The sequence below is a fragment of the Hipposideros armiger genome, unplaced genomic scaffold, assembly GCF_001890085.2.
Source record: "Hipposideros armiger isolate ML-2016 unplaced genomic scaffold, ASM189008v1 scaffold_451, whole genome shotgun sequence".
NCBI lineage: Eukaryota > Metazoa > Chordata > Mammalia > Chiroptera > Hipposideridae > Hipposideros > Hipposideros armiger.
In genome coordinates this window covers 670,317-682,652 of record NW_017731801.1, presented here as the reverse complement: position 1 = coordinate 682,652, position 12,336 = coordinate 670,317, and positions in this window count along the sequence as shown.

The window sequence follows — 12,336 nt, the reverse complement described above, 5'->3', positions numbered from 1 at the left end:
ATCCCAAGATGGATGTGATATGATGGTAGAAAATGAGAAGAAAAATGGGTTAGAAATCTCAGGGAGGTCCAAATAAGATTAGGAGTGTAAGTAATAAAGTAGATAAAGTACCAAGAGATTCAATAGGATCAGAATTATTATTGAAATTCAATATTTCAAAGGTGGAACCATTTTAGTTAATGACAAGAATGGATGACCAAACTAAAGAGGACCTGAAGATCATTAGAGCTGAGGTCAATGATCAAGTCAGTGTATGACCACATAGGCTTTGAAACCACTCACAAATATGACCGAATTGGGATGGATACACAGAATAAATCATGGAATATAAGTCTTCAAAGAATGTGGAGTGACCATGAGATTTGTAAATATCAGTGACAAAGAAGAACCAGTATTGCTCAATGAAATTTTAAGAAGCTGAGATTTAAAAGAGTAATTACAGCAAATAGGTTTGGGGAAAGAAGGGAATCCTATCTCATTTCCTGACTTGTAGGTCCATGCAGAGTGTGAGAATGGTGAAGTTTCAGTGGACCTATCTCCTGGAAAATCTAGATGTTTCAGGGAGAGCCTGGTTTTAGTTCAGGTCAACAAATGAACAAATTAAAGATGAACAAAGGTTCCAGAGTGTGCAGAATAAAGTAGGGATAGCAGTTAGCTGTGTGAGGATGAGAACAGGGGAGAGGAGAAATATAGAGAGGGGTTTAGGAGGTCATTATAGTTGATAGAGATTTAAAGAATTGGATTATTAATCCAATTATGTCTTGCTCTTTTAAACATATCTCTGAGAGTCAATGTTGATGAAAAGGAGGCAGAGGTGCCTTCAGAAACCTGGTGAATCACTGCTGGCAGCTAGGTCTGGGTGCAAGGTGCCAGTAGGTAGAGGTAGAACAGATTTGGGTGGCTAAGGCCTCTGTCCGGAGGCACTGAAGCTGTTACAGGAACAGATGTCAAGGAGCCAGAGATGCACTAAGGAAAGTACAGTAATAACCTCAGGTGGCGAGACAGTGTCTATGCTTCATTATGTGTACATGCACTTCACAAATATACACAGGGGCACATTTTTATTTACAAATTAATTTTAAATCACATTATTTCATTAAATGTATATCTATACAACTTCACTTTAGTCATTTAATTTTCGCCTTGCACAGGTAGAAAATCTAAAATCTCAGAGGCTGTGTATGATGGTAAAAAAAAAAAAACTGGAAAAGTGAAAATATCCACTGGTGGTTGAATCCCCATTACATAAATAGCCTGATTTGCTTGAATTTTTTTTTCCTGTTGCATGGAGTATACTGTTTTAATTTTAGCTTTTGTATGTAACTAAATAACTTCTAAAGTTGAATTAATACTCACTGTACTGCCTCTTTCAAATGGGGAACTGACCTGCCCCGGGTTTTTAAATAGGATGTAGTGATAATTGGTCGAGTGTGGTGACAGGTTTACCAGCTGGTCACCTGCACAGAGAACAGCTTTCCTATTAAAATAAAGGCAATCCATCCATGAAGGGCCTTTGAAGGCGCTGCTTTTGCAGGGTGGGTGCTCGGCAGAGGCATTCTACTCAAACCCCAAATGAAGAAACGCTTGGGTTATTTTTGATTCAAAGCAAGCAAGGGGGTGTTAAGCAACTGCCTGTTCAATTGGAGCATATGCTTGCTGAGTTCTAATTCTCTTTTTGCTTTGGGACCAGATGCCGCCTCCTAGTAATTCCCAAACCTGGCTAATCTTTAGAATCAGCTAGGGAGCTTTTATAAATACCAGTATCCAGGCTTCCCACTCAGGGATTTTGGTTTATTAGATGTTGGCTGCAGTATAGAAACCTGTGTTTAAAATAAGCTCCAGATAAGTATTTCAGGTTTGGGGATCAGTGCTCTATATCAGTGGTTCACAGTCATGGAATGGGGAGGAAAATTCTACATGTAATTCATGTATACCCCCCCACTCCCAAGCCCTCTATTCTCAAATAAAAGACATTGCTCTAGACTACTTATTAGATGCAGATATTTATCTATCTAATGAGCACGCTTTGGGATGGCATTGTGTACAAAAAGTATAAAACATTTAAACAAAAAGTGTAAAATATGAAATGGTAAAATGCTTGGCTCTTTGACAAGATACAGAACTGGGGCCACTGCCCTGTCACCTACACCCTACTTAGGATAATGGTATTATATACTTTCTGAGTTACTTACTTTCAGGTCACATGTGCTGGGCTTAAATGCAATTCTTTTCATCAGGGAATAATAAGAATCGGCCCTAACCTTACCCCAAAAGTAGAAGAGTGTGTAAAAATCAGAGATTGGCTGTTTACCAGTAGGGCTGTCTGTAAGGGCGATATTCAGGTAGGAGAGGTCCAGGGCTGTGTTTAGAAGGTTCTTTAATAAGGGATTAGCTCAAGAGCATACTGGGTCAAGGGCGAGAACACAAGTTGCAGTGTGGTGATGAAATACATGTTTAAAATCTTGGAGCGAAGATAAAGAGTGGAGTGGCTGGGTTTTAGTCCAGCAATTGGGAGAAATGAATTAAGCTCAAGAGAAAGTAACAGGGTGACCAAAAATGAACCAGGATACCACAGAGTGAGGACACTTGAAGAACTAAATCCACCTGTCCATCTTACAGAGTTATTTTTACACACTGCTCAGTAGATTTCTTGGACTAGATGGAGGAATCATAAATGACTGGCCAGTGCATTACAGATGATAAAGAGTCCTGCCATGCACCTAATTATGTCATTCCTTTCCCCATAAAATAATCACATGGGAATATCAGGTATCCTCTGGATGGCTGTTATTTTTGTCTGTCTAGCACTGATCACCCTTCATTTAGCAATGGCATTCTGCTTTTCATTGAGGCATTACCCTCTTCCTGGAGATATTATGCTCTAACAGTGACAGTGATGGGCACGTTACCAGTTAGATCCTATGATCCGGGAATGGCACATAGTAGGTAATTACAATAGAATCATCTATGAATCCTTAACTTCAGTTGGTTTTCTCAGGGTGTTGGAATCTTGCCTGACAAGGCAGGAACAAAAGCCAGTGAAACTTGGCTTATGGGCAGAAACAGAACACACACGCACACACATGCGTGCACACACTAATGTTTATAAAGTTAATTTCTATCTACTTCTAACAGGCACTCCTTTCACAAAGTAAATTTTAGTTCCTATGAGTATTGAAAGGTAAAGTTCCTTCTCCCCATAAAGATGAAGAGCTGGGTTTAAAACCATTTGGACCATCAGTTGTCAGCAATGTGGGCATTAGGCTTCGGCAACAACAGAAAAAGCTGTTCCTCTCATTCCCTGTTTTCTTAGAGCAATGAATTCACATAATGCCATTTTGACATTGTAGAGACGAGTCTATTAAAGTATGAATTTATGGTTACTTTGTCTCTTATGTTGGTCCATTTAGCATAATAGTTGCAATTGACCTAGATAGCAGAAAGTACATTTTATTCTAAGTATTTGAAATTAAAATAGATTGAATGATTTTCTTGTATATATCACTGTTGAAGTATTGTTACACTCTGAATTAATACAAATAGCAGTAATAACACAAGTGGATGCACCGGGCATGTGTTATTGGATTTATCCCAAGCCGCTTTTTAATAATTGGGCATTTCTAGCCATGTAACTGAGTGTTTTTAATGTCTTAAAATCAGAGTGTTTTAAAAATCAAACTTGCACTAATTTAACCAAAAACAGTAAGCAAGACAAGAGGTTGTGCCAGACTGTAAAATAAAAATTTGCTGTCTTTTTGAAGTATGTTTTGGCAACATATATCAAGAGCAATGAACTGTACATACCCTTTGATCCAACAAATCTCCTTCTAAGATTTATTCTAAAGATATAATTAAAAATGCACATAAAGATTTAGCTGAATTCTGTTCATTAAAAAGTTCTTTATATAGTGGAAAAAAGTGGAATAAATATCTAATAACAGGAACTTGAAATTATAAACTACTATATACACAAATGATGAAAGATTTGGTAAATTTTAAATTAGCTTTCTATATATTTTTTTATTTTACATTGAATTGCAAATACAGAAAACAAAAACTCATAGACACAGCCAATAGTTTAGCGGCTACCAAAGGATAACGGGGGAGAGGGGTGGTAGATGAGGGTAAAAGGGATCAAATATATGGTGATGGAAGGAGAACTGACTCGGTGGTGAACACACAATGTGATATATAGATGATGCATTACAGAATTGTACACCTGAAACCTATGTAACTTTACTAACAATTGTCACCCCAATAAACTTTAATTAAAAAAAGAATAAAAAAAGAAAACCACATAAAATATGTATGAGCTTAATGAGTTACTGTTAGTTGAACACCCTTGTAAACCACCACCCCGGGAATGAGGCAGGTTCCCCTCCTTGGTTAGTTATACCTTTATTTAGTCCTAGTTCTAAAACGACTAACTGTCAGTCCTCATGCCATTGTCTTTCTAGTCACTTTGACAGATTCCTCAGAAAGATCTCCTAAGAAAAATAATCTAGTTCTTACATGTCGATAACAGTTTGCACCCTTTATGGAAGGTTAGTTTTGTTGGTTATAAATCCTTGGCTCACATTTTCTTTCTTTGAGTCTCTTACATATGTTACTCTAATTTTTTCTGACATAAAACATTGTGTTGGAAAAAAAATCAGATGATAATTTATTTTTCTATCCTAATATGTCATGTACTACTGTTTTTCCTAGATGCCCAAGACATTTTTTTGTTTGTTTGTTTAAAACCAAGAATTTTACTAGGATGTGTCTTGCTGTTCATCATTCTGGACTGATATTCTGAAGCATATAGTATGCTCATCAAATTATTTTTATTTTAGAAATTCTTCTGAAATTGTATTTGCTGTTTCTTTGCATGAAATTGATCTTTTTTTGTTTAGGGATTCCTATCTTAAATATTTGTCACTTTCTCTCAAACCAAGTCTATATCATTTTTTCCTGTTTGATTTAAAAGATACCCCCCTTTTTACCTTCAAATTCTCTTAAATAAAAACAGATATTTATTCAGTCTTATGTCCCTTATTTGAATTCATTTTCTGATTTTTTTTAAATTTCTAATTCCATCCTGAAGTCTGATCATTTCTGAGATTTTTCCAATTCTGATTTCTGTTGTTCTTTCATCTGTTATATTATTTTCTTAATGTTATGAAAGTGAAGGTGAAGTTTCGATCTCCTCTGTAGTCATATCTTTTTTGGCCTGTAGGGATGTTATTTTATTCCTTATTTTCTTTTTTCTCACACTAACTTGGCATGCGATTTGGCCTTGATACTTTTCTCTTGTTCATTTTTATATGAATGTAGTTTTCTTGAACTTAATTTTTATGCAAATTTGGTTTACCTGAACATTACCCTGAGCCTGTTTCTAACTACCCAGATCTTCCTCTTCTATTGTTTTTGTGAAATGTTCCAAACTATGGAAATTTTGTCATTTTTCTGCTCAATTGTATTTCTACTCCTAGTAGTTTCCTTGTCAGTGTGTGCCTCTGTCTTTGGAGGGAACCCTGGTAGGTTGGACACCAAAAAAGTACAGGTGCTACATCTGGGTTATGAGATTAAAGTGTCTCATGTTTCAATCTCTTTCTGTCTATTTCCTATCTATCTATCTATCTATCTATCTATCTATCTATCTATCTATCTATCTGTCTGTCTCTCTCTCTCTGTCTATCTATCTATCTATCTATCTATCTATCTATCTATCATCTATCTATCTATCATCTCTCATTTTGCCTACAATAAATTTTTACTGTGAATAACAATATTTGAATGCAAGTGTATTGACTCTGGGTGATGAATGCACAATGCAATAGACACATGATGTATTTTAGGATTGTACAGTTGAAACCTATATAATTTTACTAAACAATTTCACCCAGTAAATTTAATAAAAATTAAAAAAAATAAATACAAGTGTAGAGCAGAGTAGTTTTGATAGCAAATCTCTAATTTTTCAATTTCAGCAGATTTACTTTAATTCATAAAAGAGATATTAACCAACCCTCTATTATATTCTGGTCGCTTGGACTTCACCTGTACACAAAACTATGGCACTTAGAAATCTATTGCAAAGTTCTTCACAATCATATCTAGTAGGTCTATCCAGCTAGGACCCATTCCAACAGAATGTTGTCTGACTGGTAAGTTTAAGTTTTTTCACATAAGAAGATCATTTGGTCACGTTGCTCTTATTTATCTAGTTTCCCCACAGTCCCTTCAGGCACATATTATTCTGTACCCTTTGATGGCTTTTTCCTCATTTCAGACTCTTTTGAAACAGTCTCCCTCACCGTTATCTTCATTTTTCAGATTCAGTTGATTTTTCCTATTTAAATTTGGGTTTAACTCCTTAAAGTTATTTGGGGAATAGTTTACATAGAAGCAGATTATTTAAAGAAAGGTGTTTCATTTTTCTATAAGGAACATTTTTATTTCTACATCGGTCTTAAACTACAGCATCACTCCTCATTTTAAATTGTTCTTTTTAATAGCCCTTCATACTATTTGTCTGGAATCCAAGTGACTAATTTTTGGTAGGTTATTCTATTCTGAAATATACTGTGCAAATTCTTATGCCCCAAAATATGATTATGTTCTGCAGAAATATAATTTATTCTTTAAAATAAAACAATAGCTTCTGTTTAAAGAATTGGATGTGCAGCTTATCTGAGTATATTTGAAAGAGTACATGTACCAAAGATGATCTTGTAAAACTAATGTAAGATCATGACTTTTTCTTTGTGGTGAAAGTTCTTGTTGACAGATGAAAAAGACTGGCAACTATGATAAATCACTTTGTCCACTTTGCACCTTGACTTTAAACTGATGAAAAATGGAAACAAACTTGGGTGTGGAAGATGCTCTGCTAGTTTACAATTTAAGAAATGCGATAGTTTTAGAAACCAAATAATATTGAACCCGGAAAACTGTACAATGGACTAGGGATCAATTGGAAGGAAACAATGAGACAATAATTTGTAATACCTAATAGTTAATACCTAACACCTAGTCATTAGGTAGTACAAATTAATCTTTAGTTATTTATAGTAACATTGAAATCACAGAGATAAAACTTAAAACAATAAGTTGTAATTTTCCTTTTTTGTTTTTTAGCTGAGCCATGCTGCCCCCTGTAATTTCCCATATTGAAGAGTTAAAAGATATTTCTGCAACCTCTGTATATCCAAAAATATTTATTTTGCTGCATCTACCTGTAACAAATGCGAGCTTCTGGCCTAAAGCACCCATTTTTCTGGCTAACCCTGAAAACAAGGAATACATTCCACAACTTTCTTAAAATGTTTCTTTCCCTTGCCAAACTTGACTTTATAGAATGTATTTTTCTATATTTTTCTTACCATGTTTTCTTAGCAATAACAGACCATTTGCCCTGTACCTTGTCCTTAGGGCCTGTCATAGTGATTGTAACATATAAACTTTGTTAACTGCAGTGAATCAAGTTTTCTCTTTTCTCAGTTGTTTTCTTGTGGTCTCATATTAGGGCCATCTATATCAATAAGCTATTTATCTATCGCTTGCCATTTTGCTAGGCATATATAGAGAATCTACAATGAAATCTAAATCTGAAATAAAATAAAATAAAATAATATAAAGAAATTCAACAGAAAGAAAATATCCAGTTAAAAAAAATTGGGAAAAGACTTAGACACTTCACCAAAATAGGTGATATGAAAGGCTATTTAGCACATGAAAGATTTCACTATCATCAGCCTTTATGAAAATGCAAATTAAAAGTATGCCATGATGTGACATACTACACATCTATTAAAATGGTTAAAATAAAAAGTACTGACAATGCCAAGTTCTAGCAAGTTTGTATAGCAAATGGAACAATCATGCATTGTTGGTGAGTAATCAAAAAGGTACAGCCATTCTGGAAAACAATTTGGCAATTTCTCATAAAATTAAACATATGCTGAGTATATGTCCCAGAAATTCTACTCCTAGATATTTACTAAAGAGAAATAAAAACTATGATCACACCAAAAATCCTTACCATTACTAATTTTCAAAGAGTGGAAACAGTCCAAATGTGCTTCAATAGGTGAATCGATAAACTGTGGCCCACCTACACAATGCCACTCGGAATCAAAAGGAATGAAATATTGACACACACAGCAATTCGGCTGAATCTCAAAGACATTAGGCTATGTGAAAGAAACCAGTCTTGAAAGTTACATACAGTGTGATTCTGTTTATATAAAAACATTTTGGAATAGCAGAATTGCAGCAACAGAGAACAGATCAGTGGCTGCCAGGGTTGGGAAGCTGGTGTGGCTATAAAGGAAAGGAATGCGAGTGTTTTGGGCTTTTAGAATTGCTCTGTATTCTGATTGTAGTGGTAGTGACAAGGATCTATACATGCATTAAAATTCATAGCACTGTACATAAAAAGTCCATTTAATTGCATGATAATTTAAAAAAGAAGCAAAGAATAAAACATGAACCCCTAGGTCTCAAGATATGTGGGTCAACTATTTCCTTTGAGGAAGTATGAACTTTTCTAACAGTGTCCTGTAACAATTTACCAGGGTGACTTTATAATGGCAAAAGGGAAACACCTAGACCTTCTGGGGATTATTGGATGCCAGCTCTTCATATACTGTTATTACAAGAGACCCAGAAGTCCTCTATGCTAAACGAGTCATGGAAGGACTCTATGGAGATTAAAGGACAGTTGGGGTCCAACGGTATATCCCAGAGTTGTGGAAATAACATCGTGGTTATTTCCCCATCCTCAAAATATATACTAGAATATATGTACTTAGTAACCACAGAAGTCATACACTGATTCTTGAATGATGGCACAAGGGCTGTTTACTATGTTATTGTCTTCGCTGATCCTGATGGAACAAGGGACAACCTGCTTGGGGCCCTTCAACTCCAATTATTATAACCTCAGCCACATGCTCTCGTGCCATAGCTTTATTTGGTGTATGACCCTATGGAAAAATACAGATAGAGAAGATCAAGTTCACCACATCTATGTTTCCTCCCCCCACTCCCACCCGCCCTTGGATCAAGTCCTCAAAGTCATAGTTGCTCTTCAATGCAATACCTTCAAAAAGCTGTTTTGTTCTTGGTAGTGGAAGTGGTGCTGTTTTATTCTGCTTTTTTTTTTTAAAATGCAACTCTTGTACCTGTTCCTGAAAGGCTGGTTGAGGAATTTTTAAATGCCAATAACTACTTTTCGTTAAAGAAAGGGGTAGTGCATCTGTTCTCATCTGTTGGTTAGCAGAAGCTGCTATATGAGTATCACATGGATGCCCTGATTCCACTGAGCATTGGCTGGGCTGCCTCTCCACACTGTGAATGCCATCTTTCTAGCTCTGTAGGCTCTTTTGGCTCTTGCCAAAATTTGCCTGCAGGCTGCCACAGCAAAAAAAAAAAAATCTTACAGCAGGTCCAGGCTGTGCTATACCCAAATATATCGGAAAGACTTGTGACAAACAGAGATGCTGTATGGCGCCTCTGACAATTACTAATAAGATCTTTAGGGTTTTGGAATAAGTCATGTTATTTGCAGATGATATATTCTCCATTTGAAAGCAGCTTCTGGGGATGGGACCACTAAATATTGAATACTTGCTAACATTCTGATATACATCTTACTAGTTCATTGATCATACCATTTACCCACACTGGAGCGTGTTTTTGCATTTCATTGTGCAACAGAAATACGATATAGCAGTCAGTGCTTAAGCACATCCAGAAAATTCCAGGAAATGGACAAGCAGATGCAGCTTCCAATGATACCTGCTCCCATGGCCTTAGTGCCTCTCCCTCAATCCCACATTTCAGGAGGCATTCTCTACATGATCATCGCAAGGAAAAGGTGATGAAATGGGATGCTTTGCAGGTACTACCAGAAGTTGCTGTTTTACATCCATGTTCAAGAACTGCAGGGAAAGAGTTGATCCCTAGCGAGCATATCTTTGGATGTTACATTTGGTTGTGGGAAGAACTACTGCCTGAGGTGGCTTCAGTGGGAGTTGCTAACAGTTTGGCTGTCTGATGAGGAACTTGTAAAGGTCAAGCTAGGGAAACTGATGACAAGAAGGTTTTAAGGAGAAGTATGGAAACAGACCTCTCAGATTAGGCATTTCTTTGACATACATAAATGCTACCAGAGTGCATTTATTGCCAGAGGAGACTCTTGCTTTATTTCTTTCTTTTTTTTTCAATACCAGTTGACATTAAATATTATTTTATATTAGTTTCAGGTGTACAGCACAGTGGTTAGACATTTATATAATGTATGCAGTGATCCCCCTGATTAGTCTAGTACCCACTGGGCACTACACATAGTTGTTGCGGCATTACTGACTATATTCTCTGTACTTTATGCCTCTGTGACTATTTTGTAACTATAAATTTGTATTTCTTAATCCCTTCACCTTTTTCACCCAGCTTCCCAACTCCTCTCCCTAGAGGAGACTCTTAATAACATCATAAGTTGTTTTAGGATGTTAGCCCCTTCCCCCTGGCCCTCTTCCCACCTCTCAAGACTTCTATGCTTGCTCAATGAGACTATATACGAAGTGGTCAGAGTCGCAGCGAGGAAGGCTGTAGCAGCTGCTGCCAGTGCCCTGCCAATAATGCCTCGGACCCTACCTTGTCAGTGTGTGTAGATGACTTCAATCTGATGACATCTGCATGTGTGCCTAAACATTTTTCTTTTCTGGCTGTTCTTTCCCGCATGCATCAGACCAGAATTCCTTGGGAATGAATACCACTAGGAGTAGACTTCAACCAATGACTGATGCGGGCTGACGTAAAAATAAATACCTTAGCTCCCTTATATTAAGATGGGTCAGTTCTAAGATATTTTCTGAGTTTCCTCTTGAATTAAGTTCCATTTGCCCATTGTGATAGCTGGTTTCATAACTCACTCCTTATTAACTGTCTTCCCTCTGCGCCCCTGTATCACTTCACCATTCCACTGCTTGATTTTCCTGCATCTCTTAAATAAGCCACCTGCATTATGACTATTGTATTAGTATCTCTTTCCAGTGGAACCAGGGTTGCTTTTGGCTACTGCTACTTAAAAGTGCCCAACTTTCCAACAACAGAGGCCAAGACTAAATCTACAATGTCACCATTTCCTGTGGGTTGCAGCAAGTTCTTGCCTAGATGACAACAACATTAGACACTGCCCACAATGGAAAGATGTTTGTGCAGAGTAAAAACATATTCCTGGTAGGTATTTGCTATTTAAACACAAAGCTCTTCTGCCAGCACCATATTTAGGACTTTATAGAATGTGTTATCCACTGACATGGAATTCACACACCGTCTCAGACCAAGGGCATACTCTGGAATTAAGGCAGGGGCTTACAACTATAGAATTCATTAGTCTTATTCTGTGTTCCGCTAATAAGAAGGAGTCAGACTGATATTAGTGTGGAATGGGCTAAAAGTTAGTTATACATCAGCAGGAAGATAATGTACCATGAGAGAGACTGATCCCATCCTAAAAAGCTCAGTAATGTCTTACACCAGTGATCAGTTACTTCATAGCCAGAATGTACAGGTTGGAAACCAAGGGATGAGAATATGGGTGACCTTTCTAAACAAATCAAGTGCCTGCTTCAAGATTTTTGTTATCTGCCTCAACATCATTCAGTATTGGTCAGTTTGAAGGTCCTTGTGTCCAAGGGAGGGATTTTCCTGCCAGTGGACATAGTCATGGTTCTGTTTAACTAGAAGCTGAGGCTACCAGCTGTCATTTGGGGTCCTCAGTCATCAATGCTGAAAAAAGACTCAGGATGGTTGACTCTGACTGCCAAGTAGAAATGTGGTTTGCAGTATAGAGTGAGGGCAAAGGAGACTATTTCTAAGGAAACTATTTCTAGCACACAGAGGATTCATCGAGACACCTTTTAGTCTTCCCTTGCTGAGTTTCCCTGGTCAGTGGAAAATTAGAGCCAGGTGCTAGAAGAGATTAATGATGATACGGAATGGGCAGTAGAAGCAGATAGTTGAGCTTGACTTAGGCTTCATGATAAGCTACTGAAGCAGGGACTAAAACACAGTTGTTTTAGGCTATTTTTTCTTCCTTCATAAACGTTTCCCACATTTCCTTATATAAAGAGCATTGCTGTGAGCTAATATTTTTGGTTTCAGATGGGAATCTGACCAAATTGAAATGATCTCATTATGATAGAATAGCTGATAAAAAATTTTTTGGCTCCCATTTTGAGAATACAAAATTTTATTTGGAAAAAAACAATAAATTATTCTTAGGGGCAGAAAGAGTAATGACATACTGGATATTGTCTGTTGTTTTCCTCAAACTACCCACAC